The sequence below is a fragment of the Erythrolamprus reginae genome, chromosome 3, assembly GCF_031021105.1.
Source record: "Erythrolamprus reginae isolate rEryReg1 chromosome 3, rEryReg1.hap1, whole genome shotgun sequence".
Classification (NCBI taxonomy): Eukaryota; Metazoa; Chordata; class Lepidosauria; order Squamata; family Dipsadidae; genus Erythrolamprus; species Erythrolamprus reginae.
Window position 1 is genome coordinate 116203308 of NC_091952.1, and position 12878 is coordinate 116216185.

Below are 12878 nucleotides of genomic sequence, written 5' to 3' on the forward strand. Positions count from 1 at the left end.
TAGTTAGGTCATAAAAGAACTTACTATAAAATTGGGCCTAATGGACTCCATAACATAGGTTCAAATTGCATTAGCAAATGGTTGTTTATAATTGCTTTGAGACCATTGCAGCCTTAACCTATTCAGTCTGAAATAAATCTGAGTCTGAAGTTCATGGCTTCATGTATTATCCATCATTTTGATCTTATCAGTATTTGACATATACTATCATTAATTAACTGTGCAGGCAGTTCTGCCTCATTTACCAGGCCATTAATTCTGTCAGAAGCAATGTAGTAGCCTGTACAAATTGTGTTGGTGACCCACAACTGATACAGTCTTCGGAAAACATGAATTAACATCATCAGTATAAAGATATTAGAAAACAGAAATGTTGTTTCTGTCTCTCTGTACAAATTCCATTCCAGTCCTCTAATTCTTATTATCTTTATTAGGATATTTAAGCATACAAACCAGGGATGGAATGCTACCAGTTCAGACCGGTTTGGGCATATCAGTAGCAGTGACCACCAGTGGTTCCCTAAATTGGAAGCGACTAGCTGGCTGGCCATGCCCCCGGACTAGCTCCCTGGTCACTGCTTGCTCACCCTGGATGTTGCCTGCTGAAGAAATGCTGGAGCCAGTGTGCTGCTCTTGGTCACCTACTGTCGTGTTGCTCCTAGATGCACCCACTGGTCTCCCTCCCCAGTCCAAAGTGCCTGCGTTCTAGCCTTATCCCAGCCACCCTGATGTCACAGTGGAGAGCCAGCAGTTCAATGCAGTGTGCATGTGTAGCAGCCCCTGGACATGCACTTGCCATCTCAGAGGCAATCTGCTTGCTGTCCCAGCTGTGCTCATCAACTGCTGCAAATTTGCATTCCCCTCTGCCTCCACCTCCATTGCCACTGCTGCTGCTGCCACTCTCAGCCCAATAGCAGTAGCAACAGCAGAAGAAAGCAAGGCCAATGCTGATGGTGGGAGGAGAGGAAGACCCACTGCGCTTGTCCAACTGCTGCCCACTTGCCTTCCCCTCTGCACTGGATCCCACTCCCCGCATCCAGACCATGATGGGGGATGTGTCGCTTCTGGGCCACCTGCCCTCAAGCCCCCAAAGGGCAAGGTGTGCTCTGTCACCACCACTGCTGCATGCACTGCAGCTGCTTAGGAAAACTCCCTGGCATGGTGCAGTTCCAGGATGGCAGAGAGCCCAAGCAAGTTCTGCCACTGCTGCTGGCCATGTCTGGGCAGGATAATTCCCCAGGAAGCACTCCATTGTCCCCAGATCAGGTGTGTGTGAGTCAGTGAGTGTGTGTGTGTGTGTGTGAGAAAGAGAGAGAGAGAGAGGGTGAAACATAAATAGAGAGAAAACAGAGAGAGAGAAAACAAAAAGAGAGAGAACAGAGAGAGAGAAAAGGAAGGAAGGAAGGAAGAGGAAGGAAGGAAGGAAAGGAGGAAAAGAGAGATAAAGAAAAAATAAAGAAAGAGAAAGAAAGAAAAAAGGAAGAAAGAAAGAAAGAAAGAAAGAAAGAAAGAAAGAAAGAAAGAAAGAAAGAAACTTATGACCACAATTGAGCTCAAAACTTTGGTTGCTAAGCAAGAGCATTGTTAAGTGAGTTTCATCACATCTTAGAAGTTGGCCATGCCCACCAGGTCACCTGACCATTAAGCCATGCCCATGAAACAAGCCACGCCCACAAAACTGGTAGGGGAATTTTTTAGATTTCACCACTGATTCAAACCTTAGGTATTCCTATTCTTCAATACATATTTTTGATGTTCAGGGTAAAACTAGCAGAATAATAACCAAATAACATACTAATACAGCTGGAATGGACCTTGGAGGTCTTCTAGTCCAACTCCTTGCCTAAGCAGTAAACCTTATACCAGGGATGGCGACCATTTTTTTTATTTGTGTGCTAAAAGGGCATGTGCGCACACATGGCCACACCCATTTCTTTCCCCCATGCATGTGGAACCCCCTCCCCCCATGCTGCCCCTCTGCATGCACACAACCCCCACCCTCACCCCTCACATGTGCACAGGCCTCATTGAAGCCTGGGATAGTGAAAAAATGGGCAAACAGGTAAACCAGAAGTCCAGAAAAAACGGACTTCCAGTTTGCCCATTGTGCTGTTTTTTGCACTCCAGGGATTCAGGAAGCTTTGCTGAAGCCTGTAAAGTAGGAAAAATAGCATAATGGGCAAACCAGAAGTCCATTTTCTGAATTTTTGGGTTTCCCATTGGACAGTTTTTCACACTCCAGGGCTTCAAGAAAAACTTCTGGAGGGCAAAATGGCCTTTCCTTCCTTCCTTCCTTCCTTCCTTCCTTCCTTCCTTCCTTCCTTCCTTCCTTCCTTCCTTTCTTCCTTCCTTCCTTTATTTTTCTGCTTCTAATCCTACCATTCTGTCTTTGTTTCAAACCATCCTGTCTTGAATAGATTACCAAATCTTCATTTCTAAAAGGTAGTCTCCCCAGTTCTACTTGGAGGCAGGAAGACTGGGGCTGGTTTTTGAATAGGCTGGCCCAATCTTTCTTAATGGACATAAAATATCTGCTGGGGGCTATTAAGTAACACAAAATCTGCTTCCTGCCTCTAAAACCCCCCATATTTCTCCATTTCTCCATTTCTCATTTAGGTAAATATATTCTGCCTTTTTTTAATGTTCCTCAAAATATTTCATTCTTCTTGGGGGAGGGGGTTTCCCACAAATGATAATTACACGACTAACAATAACATATTTTATTTTAAAAGGGTCATATGTAGTCCCCTATCGGTTCCCTCGGCCTAGGCTTAAGTAACAAAGGAATCAGGAAGTATTGGTGTAACTGAAGAGGCTGTGTGTACTTGAGCTCGATATCTGAACACAATCTCCAAACTGAAATTTACGTTCCCTGTTTCATTTATTTTGCCTCACCTGTATACCTGATCCTGCAGCTTCCCAATATCAGGGTCAATATCAGCTCTTCTTTCCAACCGGCTGATGATGCAGCCTCAGCAAAGTATCTGCAAACAGCCCTTCCAGCATTACAAAGCCCACTCCGTCAAGCATTCTTGCTTTTTTTACCAGGCCAAATTACTGAAGGGCATAGATCTATCTGCTTTCTGCAATACAGGGGGAAAAACCCCTCCCAGGCAGAGGTTTCCGTTCAGCACATTCATTACCTTTTAATTGCTTCTAAATTGCATTGTGACCTGTCACATCGATAGCAAATCTATCTAAGACAACCAGCACAATTTGAGCATATGTGGTGTTAAAAGCTTTATTGGCAATTGTTGTTTTGCTACTCAGTTGCATAAAGGACATTCCATGAAGGACAATGTCAGTTTGAGATTCCCCAACCCACACTCACACCCTACCTACTGTAATATTAACTTTCTTTGTAAGCGTCTTTGTAATGCCAAGTCTGTTAGATGAGAACAAGTATGTTTCTTTGCAGCTGTGAACCGAATATCTAAATATGGATGTTTTTCTCCATCTCTCCAGTTTACCCCTCTCTCTTTCTACTTTAAGTATTAGTCCTGAAGGAAAGCTTTAGACTAGACTTTTTAAGATAAGGCATTAAAAAAGTAAAAATCACTTCCGCAGAAAACATAAGCTTTCATATTGAGTCCCATCAGGGACCATACAATAGCTAATATATGAATCATTGAGAACCACTGAAATATGAAAAAAGTAAATAATCCCCCCCCACCATGATCTTATTCAAAACTAATTTGCCATTGTATAATGAATATTACCGTCTCTTTCCTCCCTTCTGATGATTATAACCACATAACATTTTTTTGTGATTACTGTCTTATGTTTAAGACAATTTAAAAACCTGATTAATAAAATCATACATAACTTTTGTGGCCGAATCCAGAAGATAAACCACCCGATCAATGGCCCCAGGCCTGCCGTCAGACCCAGGTCTTTAAGGCTTTTTGGGTGGGGGCAGTTTGCATTTCAGGAGGTAGATAGCTCTAGAAAGTCAAAGCCACCACAGAGAAGGCCCTCCCCCATGGCCCCACCAACCAACATTGCTTAGCTGATGGGACCCAGAGAAGGCCGACCCTGTGGGCTCTTATTGGTCACCGAGAGCTGTGCAGTAGGAATAACTGTGTGTTTACATTTTTCTTCTTCCTCCCTTTTTTCACAATTGTCCAAACAAGCTTTTAATTATATTAATTTTATTATTAGCTACCAATATGTTCATTGTTAATCCAGGTTGTATACATGTGCACAGAGTTATATTGTACTCCTAAACTCTCCACACTCCTAAAACAATAAGACTCTGAGTACCTGCCAACAGATGTTAATTGTCAACAATGTTTCTATGCCCCAAATTCCCAGGGATCCATAACAGTGTTCCCAGGTACAGGCTTTTCGTTTTTTCAAAGAAGTGAGAGAAAACTGCTTATTTGTTGTCTATTGAGATTCATAGTCATCCAGGTCATGGTTGTCCCAAGGTGTTTTTTCAAAAGGTAACTGGAGTTTTGTTTTTATTTGAAGACATTTTGCTTCTTATCCAAGAAGATTCTTCAGCTTTGACAGGATGGTGGGGAATGAAAGGGTTTATATTCCTCACAGACAGCTGGTCATTTGCATTATTTTAGAGAATCCTTGAGGCCATTTGGAGGTCTGTCTATGTTCTCAGAGTCACCTGAGTAGTGCAAATGCAAAGTAGTGCAAATGCAAATGCGTATGGAGATTTTTTTTGAACTGATAAAAGGTCTGTGTTGTGGAGCTGGGCTTTCTGCAGGGTATTTTCTGCCCTGTGACCCTTCACTGTCCCTTCTTTGATAAGCAGTGAAATGTCTACAAAGCAATAGCATAGGTTTCCGGTCACAATTCAAAGTGTTGGTTATGACCTATAAAGCCCTTCATTGCATCGGACCAGAATATCTCCCGGACCGTCTTCTGCCGCACGAATCCCAGTGACCAGTTAGGTCCCACAGAGTTGGCCTTCTCCGGGTCCCGTCGACTAAACAATGCCATTTGGTGAGACTCAGGGGAAGAGCCTTCTCTGTGGTGGCCCCAACCCTCTGGAACCAACTCCCCCCAGATATCAGAGTTGCCCCCACCCTCCTTGCCTTTCGTAAACTTCTTCAAACCCACCTCTGTCGTCAGGCATGGGGGAACTGAGATATTCCCTTCCCCCTTGGCTTATAAAATTTATGCATGGTATGTCTGTATGTATGATTGGTCTCTTAAATTAGGGTTTTTTAAATTAACTTAAATATTAGATTTGTTTATATTGTCTTATTATTGTTGTTAGCCACCCCGAGTCTACGGAGAGGGGCGGCATACAAATCTAATAAATAAATAAATAAATAAATAAATAAATAAAAACAGCATTTAAACTTATATGCCGTTTCACTGTGCTTTACAGTCCTTTCTAAGCGGTTTACAGAGAGTAAGCATATGGCCCCCAACAATCTGGGTCCTCATTTTACTGACCTTGGAAGGATGGAAAGCTGAGTCAACCTTGAGCCGACTGAGGTTCGATCTGCCAAACTGCTGGCAGCCAGTGATATCAGAAGTAGCTTGCAGTACTGCACTCTAACCACTGCACCATTGAGGCTCTAAGAAAAACAAGAAAGTCCAGTTGCCTCTTGGAAAAGCACCTTTGGGATAACTATGACCTGGATGACTGAGAATTTCTATAGACATTTAGCTGTGCACTTTGGTATGAACATCCTTCAAATGGTGCAGGATAAGAGTATGATTGGATTTCCAGAAAAATTACAGACTATAGGTGTTCTGTCTGGGTGCCCCCAGACTTCAACACCAACTGGAAAAAGCATCCAGACACGCTGGTAAAAGCAAAAGCACTTTATAGTTTGAAAAATAAACACAGAGAAAAACCTGTTCTTCCCAACAGGCAGGCTATGAGGCTTCACAGCAAAGTCCTGACAGCCAGAAAATGCAGCAGACTTCTTGCTGGCACACACACCACTGTAGAGAATAAGCCCCCACGCCTTTCCCCCCAAGGTTTCAGCCTTCAAGGCCACAAGTCAGAATCAGAGACGCCAAAGATCACAGCCAGGTCCCAGGACTCCCAAAGATAATACTCCACAATACAGGAAGGGTGGGTCTGCCTTTTCAGCCTTTCTGGGGAGAACCACACCCAAACCCAGCTGTTACCTATTTAGGACTGGAAGTACCTGGCTAATTGTCCCCTTCGTTGTTCTGCTCTTCTCTGCCTGTGATTGATGATGGCTTGAGCATTTTCATCTAAGGACTCCAGGCTGCTTGCTGGGGAGAGCTCCATCCCAGGGGACTCTGGCTGTTCTCCCTCTCCCTCGGCCTGATATTCCTCCTCCCCTTCTGCCTGGGCCTCCTCCTCCTCCTCCTGTTCCTCATCCTCCCCCTCTGAGCAGGGAGCCGGCAGAGGTTCAGCCGTTCCCTGTGGAGCCTCAGACGGAAGCACAACAATAGGAAGCATTTGCACTTCAGTTTGAGATGCAGAAAACATCTTGTAGAAAGCACAGCTTTCTATATAACACAGATCATTCAGCACTTCCAGGAATGTTTCCCGCCCATTTTCTTTACTCAGGTGACCCTGAGGACACAAATAGCCTCAAGTAGCCTCATCAACTCTTTAAAAGGATACAAATGATCAGCTGTCTGTGAGGAATATAAATCCTTCCATTCCTCACCATCCAGTCAGAAATGGAGAAGCTTCTTGGATGAGAAGTGAAACCTCTTCAAAGGAAAAAAAAATGCCAAACTGCCTCTTTAAAAAGCACCTTTGGGGCTATTTGTTGGGTATTTTCAGGGACCTCAATGAGGTGAGTAGGCTAAAGCCGTTATCCTACTGTTATTTGCAATGCCTGGTCTCTCCATGTGTAGAGACTGGTTTAAGCTAACAAGGGAAATGTCTCATGCTAAAGGCAGCCATTAGATAAGCAAAGGAAAGAGAGTAGAGAACTTTACAGCTGATGTAAGAATAGTCATATACATGAGAAAGCAGTTAGAGTAATGTGACCAGCGGTCCCGGTTTTTGATCATTTGTCCTGCTTTTTTTTCTCCCAACCAGCCCCCTTGGGAAGAGGCTGGAGGGAGGGGATTCTGGGATCTCCGTGCCTCATCCTCCCCGCCCCTAACCCAGCTTGACCGGAGGTCTCTGCAGGGAGGAAGAAAGAGCGAAGGGCCTACTGAGGTAAAGGGGTGCCGCGGCGGGGGCAGGTGAGGGGCGCACTTGCTGAGGGGAGACGGTGGTTCTGGGTGCTCCACAAAGCTTTGGTTGCCTTGGCACTTCTGGAGGCTCTGACCAGCCCGGGCCGATGTCTGGGCACTTCTGTCCAGGCTGCACGCAGTCCATCCAGGCACCTCAGGATCCGATGAGGGGGAAGTACAGAGTTGCTTTCCTTCGCCTTGGAACTGGCAGAGCCCATCTGAGTGCGCTTGGGGGCATCCTGAGGTGGGATCCTCCCCTCAACCCCTATTTGCCCCCCACCCTCAGAGCCTCTGTTTGGCCGAAGAAGCAAGTGCGGGGAGAGCCGGGGGAGCCTGAGAGGAAGGAGCCTCCCACTGAAGGGCCTGGCCGAAGGGGGAAAAAGAGGGAAGGAGGCTGGATGCCTTTGTGTCTCTCTTTCAGGAGCTGGAGCACCTACTGAGCCCTGAGGAGGGGGCTGGGTTCATGGGGGGAGGCCCTTATGGAGAAAAGAGAAGGAAGAGAGAAAGAGAAAGAATGAAAGGGAGAGAGAGAGAGATAAATAGAAAGGGAGGGAGGAACAGAGAAAGGGAGAGGGGGAGGGAAGGAAGGACAGAGAAAGAGAGCAAAAAGAAGATGAAGGAGGGAAGAGAGAGAAGAAAGAAAGAAAGAAAGAAAGAAAGAAAGAGGAAGGAAGAAAGAGAGAGAAGGAGGGAGGGAGGGAGAAAGAGAAAAATAGAGAGAAAGGGAGGGAGGAAGAGAGAGAGAAAAAAAAGAGAGATTTTTTTCTTTGAAATTTTTTTTGCTACCCCCTTCCCTGCTCAATTGTGTCCCTCTTTACCAATGTTAAAATCTAGTCACTTTAAGTTAGAAGTGTAGGCCAGGATGTTAATGATGGAAGTGATATACATTTAGTTAGGAAAATGTTTGTGTGTGCCTCCTTTTATCTATAGCTTCCTAATTCTTTACAATAAAGCTACTTATTTCATTTATCATGCAAGTATTATAGCCATGCCTAATGCAAAGCTTTGCCATTCTGACTCAAGCCTTCTCTGATTTTGCTTAGAATTTTTTCACAGATATTATTTCTTCGAGATTATACTTACTTAACTTTACTGCAGTCATTAACCAGTACAAGAGAATTGGTATTCCAAACTTCAGATTATCCAAAACATAATTGACAATGCCAAGATAGTTAAGAAAAGTACATAGAGATAATAAGAATGTTATGAAATATCAAGACAACCCTAATTTTCATCTGCTTTTTACCCTTGCTCTGAAATGTATAGACATAGTGTATCATAATTTAGTAAACAAGATTCTGCTCAAACACTATCATGAGATCTTTTCAAATTTCTGAAAGGCTGGGGTCAGTACATTAATTAGTCTCTCCCATCCTTCTTACACATGCTCAGTCAATGTAATTCTTTACTAGTGATTTTTGTGCAGTGAAATTAGTGGTACAGTAAATAGAACTGAATAAAATACCTGGAATACTGAAATAACTATGAGTAAAATACCTGGAATACTGAAATAACTATGACTCATTAAACTGATTTGAGAATTACCTGAACTAAAACATATAAATTCACCTGACTATTTAAAATACTGAAACATACTCTCTTTCACTCCTTTCCTTACCCCCTTCCATATTCACATGGCACCTGGTTCCTAACTGATTCTTGCCAATTTACAGCTAAGATTCATTCATATTTTCTCTTTTTCTCTCTCTCCCTGGATGTCAACTGTCAACACTGATTGAAGCCATAAGAAAATGAGAATTTCTGTAAAACAGTACCTCCATTCCCTAATCCCCAAGTCTACGGAGTCTACGGAGAGGGGCGACATACAAATCTAATAAATGAATGAATGAATGAATGAATGAATGAATGAATGAATGAATGAATGAATGAATAAACAAACAAACAAACAAATCAGCAAGCAAGCAAACAAACAAACAAACAAATCAATCAATCAATCAATCTGACTGAAGAGGATACTATGGCCAAAAATATTGATAGTCCTGAGAGGTTATTGAGCACAAAGTGGATACATCTTGCTCATCCCAGTTCTGTCATAGGTCACCAATTAGCATAAGCAGTACAATCTTATTTTGAAAATGCCTGTTTCACAAGGGGTGGGAACCAATGTTGTAGTAATGTATTAATCAGTATTCGACTAGAGTGGATAATATGTGGATATGGGTTGTTGGTTCTGTTTTGATGTGTACCTTTTTAATGTTTTTGATTGTTTTTGACTTTTTTTCTTTTTGTTTTCCCTGGGATTTTTGGGTTTGGAGTTTTGAATTTTATATTGAATAAAATAAAAATACACATTAAAAATTCAATCTTTATACTGAATCCTGATCTAAAGTTTAATTGAAATGGGCCCAAATGTCTCCATCACTTTCCCCAAAAGAGAAGTTACAAACTAGAAATTAGCTATCTGTAATCACTGGGTCCAGTGATGTTCTTTTGTCATGAGATAACGATTGTCTTCCAAAACCAGATCATATCTCAGCTGACCTGGCCTAATGTGAATCACTGATATGCATTGGGCCCTAATAACCTGGGATAGGTCTATGGTTGCCATGGTGGCTATAAACTCCAGAGCTGCCTTAGACTCAGTGACACTGGGCAACAGATTGAAAGCCTGAGAACCATAAGCCTCAGGGTCTAAATCACCAGCCCAGCAATAAAATCCAGCAGCTTAGGCAGAAAAGATGCTGTGCAACAGGACAAGAAGTAAAACAATAACAATCCCATCTTTTCCTTAGAGCCCAGTTTCAACTCAAGAGTCTCACATCTGGAGAGATTTTGAAAGCCAATAACAATTCATGGATGACAATTTCAACCTCCCTTCTCCTTTTCCAGAATAACAGCTGTTAAACCCGAAACCCAGGCGGGCACATCTCCTTGGCCCACCCAGATTTAAGAGTTGCAAGTCAGATTAACTGCTATATCTACCATCAGATCATGGATGAGGTCAGGTTTATTACAGACAAACCTGCATTCAACAGCATCAGAGCTCTGATAACTTGGCTCCAAGCAGAGATTGTGTGTCTGTACATTCCAACAGTAAGCCTGGCATCCCCCAAAGCAGCCTGCCCCCAGGATACTGCTATAACTCATTCCCAATATGGTCCATTGATCTTCCAGTTTGCCCACCCAAATAATCTAAGTTCCCTCCTACTCCCCACTCTTGTCTCCTAGCCCAAGGGGTTCATTCGTTCATTAATGTTCATTAATTAACCCACTTAATTCATTTCCAAATACTCATCGTAGATGCACCCTCATCACAGGGCATCCTGACAATGGTCCAGCAACCCTATAATAGATTGTATCTTCCCTAGGCACTTGATATTTCAAGAGGGAAATCAGTTCCTGCATGCCCCTCAACATCCCCATTGACCCTCATTTCAGCTCTGGGACCTGGGGCATAATTGTTCCTGCATCTCTCCATATGCATATTAAGGTCATTTCTGCATTAGTAATTTAAAGCGTCTTCAAGAGTCATCCAATCTTCATTTTGTAAAAATAACAGTAATGCAGACAGATGTTAAATCACTTCAATGATAGCTGGGCAAAGATGCGATGAAGATGCTATAAATTATTGCTGCAAAAAGTTTCTTTAATATAATATGGAAGTTAAGATGACCTTTGCAATTTTTTTTAGAAAAAAGTCTTCAGATTGAGCTACAAGAGTGTCTTGAAGAAAAGCAACCTCTAATTTGGATACCAGAAATTTTGTTTATCAGTTTGTTTCTTCAAAGTAGTTTTAGGCAACCATTAAAAGTAGAAATCCTCACACAAAAGCTTAAGTCAGTAAAGTAAATGTACAATCAAAACCATACTAAATGGACATGAATCCAATGCTATCAGTTAATGGAAACACTACAAAGCATAATTGTTCTTCTTTATGAGCTTAGATGATAGCTCATCTTCACAATTTGCAAGCTGGTCAATTAGAGGTAGAAGAGATTATAAGGAGACTGGGAAAAGGATAGAAGGAAGAATAAACATGCCAAGTCAATTCTCTCAACAACCATCAAATCATGGAGGAGGAGTGCCTTATCACAGAAAGACCTGGCATTCAGCAGAAGCCACCAGAGACCAGGGCCATAATGGTCTGCTGATAAAGTATTGGGGCTGAGATCAAACAGCAGGTAAATCACACCACTGACTGCCCCACCCTGCCCTTTCCACTCACTCCTTTTCTCATCCATCTTGGGTTCACACACAGAGAACAAATTTGAGAAAGAGGTGAGAAGTAGCCAGGTTGAACACTAGAAGACTTGGTCAAACTTTTCTGTTGGTTCTGTGGGCCTGGCTCGTTGAGCATGGCTCAGCCTGGCCACTCCCACCAATCTATACTCACAGACTTGGTAGGGGAAAAAATTGAACATCACTCCTGTCTGAGACCTTAACCAAACTGGCTCTTCAAGCATTAAATATACCTTACTGAAATATGTATAGTCCTTGCTTCCTTGGCATTGCTCAGATGCATGGGGCTTGACAAGTAGCTCACAAGTTTGTTTGATTTATTTATGAAGCATCATTTTCCATCTGGGCTGATAAGGATGGCCATTTTGCTTTAAAAGATTCACTGTGACTAAGCAGTTTTACATTGTTAAAGTCATTACATTGATTACAATTCTTCTCTCTGCAATTTGGAATATTATGTCAGATAGGGCCCTAATCCTGGCACCCTCCCTCTGTTGCTTCATTGTACCACGTGACGTACTGCCTATAAGGAAGCAATAGAGGCTAGAATGAGAATCAAGAGTATTCTTTGCACTTTTATTTATTCCATTATTAAAATTTATATAGCCACTCATCTCACTAAAGCAACCAACAAGATAAGTAACAAATTACATTTTAAAAGAAAAGATTAAGTTTCCATAGAATGACATCTGTTCTATGAAAAAATAGTCTATATTAGGGCACATTCTTTTTCCTGAGATGTAAGAAAAATCACTCTGGATCAGCGTATATATCCTTTTGATTTATTTTTCCCCAATTGTAAATAGTTATTCATAAACTTTTAGCTTCACTAGATACAGGGGTACCTCTATTTATGAACTTAATTCGTTCTGTGACCAGGTTCTTAAGTAGAAAAGTTTGTAAAAAGAAGCATTTTCCCCCCTTAGGAATCAAAGTAAAAGCAAATAATGTGTGTGATTGGGGAAACCACCGGGAGGGTGGAAGCCCTGTTTCCTCCCAGGAGATTCCTAGACAGGCCCCACAGAGGCTTCTCCCGCCTTTTCTGTCCCTGTTTCCTCCCAGGAGATTCCTAGAGAAAATCCAGCAATATTTTATTGACTACTGTTCTAGTGATCAGGTGTCCAATTGTTCAAAATATTTGAACTCCGCTTACCTTGCAAACCTGCACCATTATCAAAGATATTGGGTCTAAGGGTGATGAAGCAGAAACAATTTCTTATGTTTCTTCCACAAGTTGAAACCGCTCTGAACAGCTGAATGCCTCACACTGGCCACATTACATTTTTCTTCATCTATTTCCCTTAGTATACCATTTTTTATGCATGGAAAAAGAATCCATCGAAACATATCCTTGCCTACTTTGTATTTTTCATCCATATGGAACATATATTTATTCAGTTGTTAGATTCCCCGAGCGTGGGGCTGAAATGAAGTTGTTACTCTTGCATTTCTTTTTAACCAATCAGGTCATTCCGTTTCTCCCAGCCTCCTCTTGCTAAATTGATGAGGCTCATAAATTCCTCTTTTTCACGAAT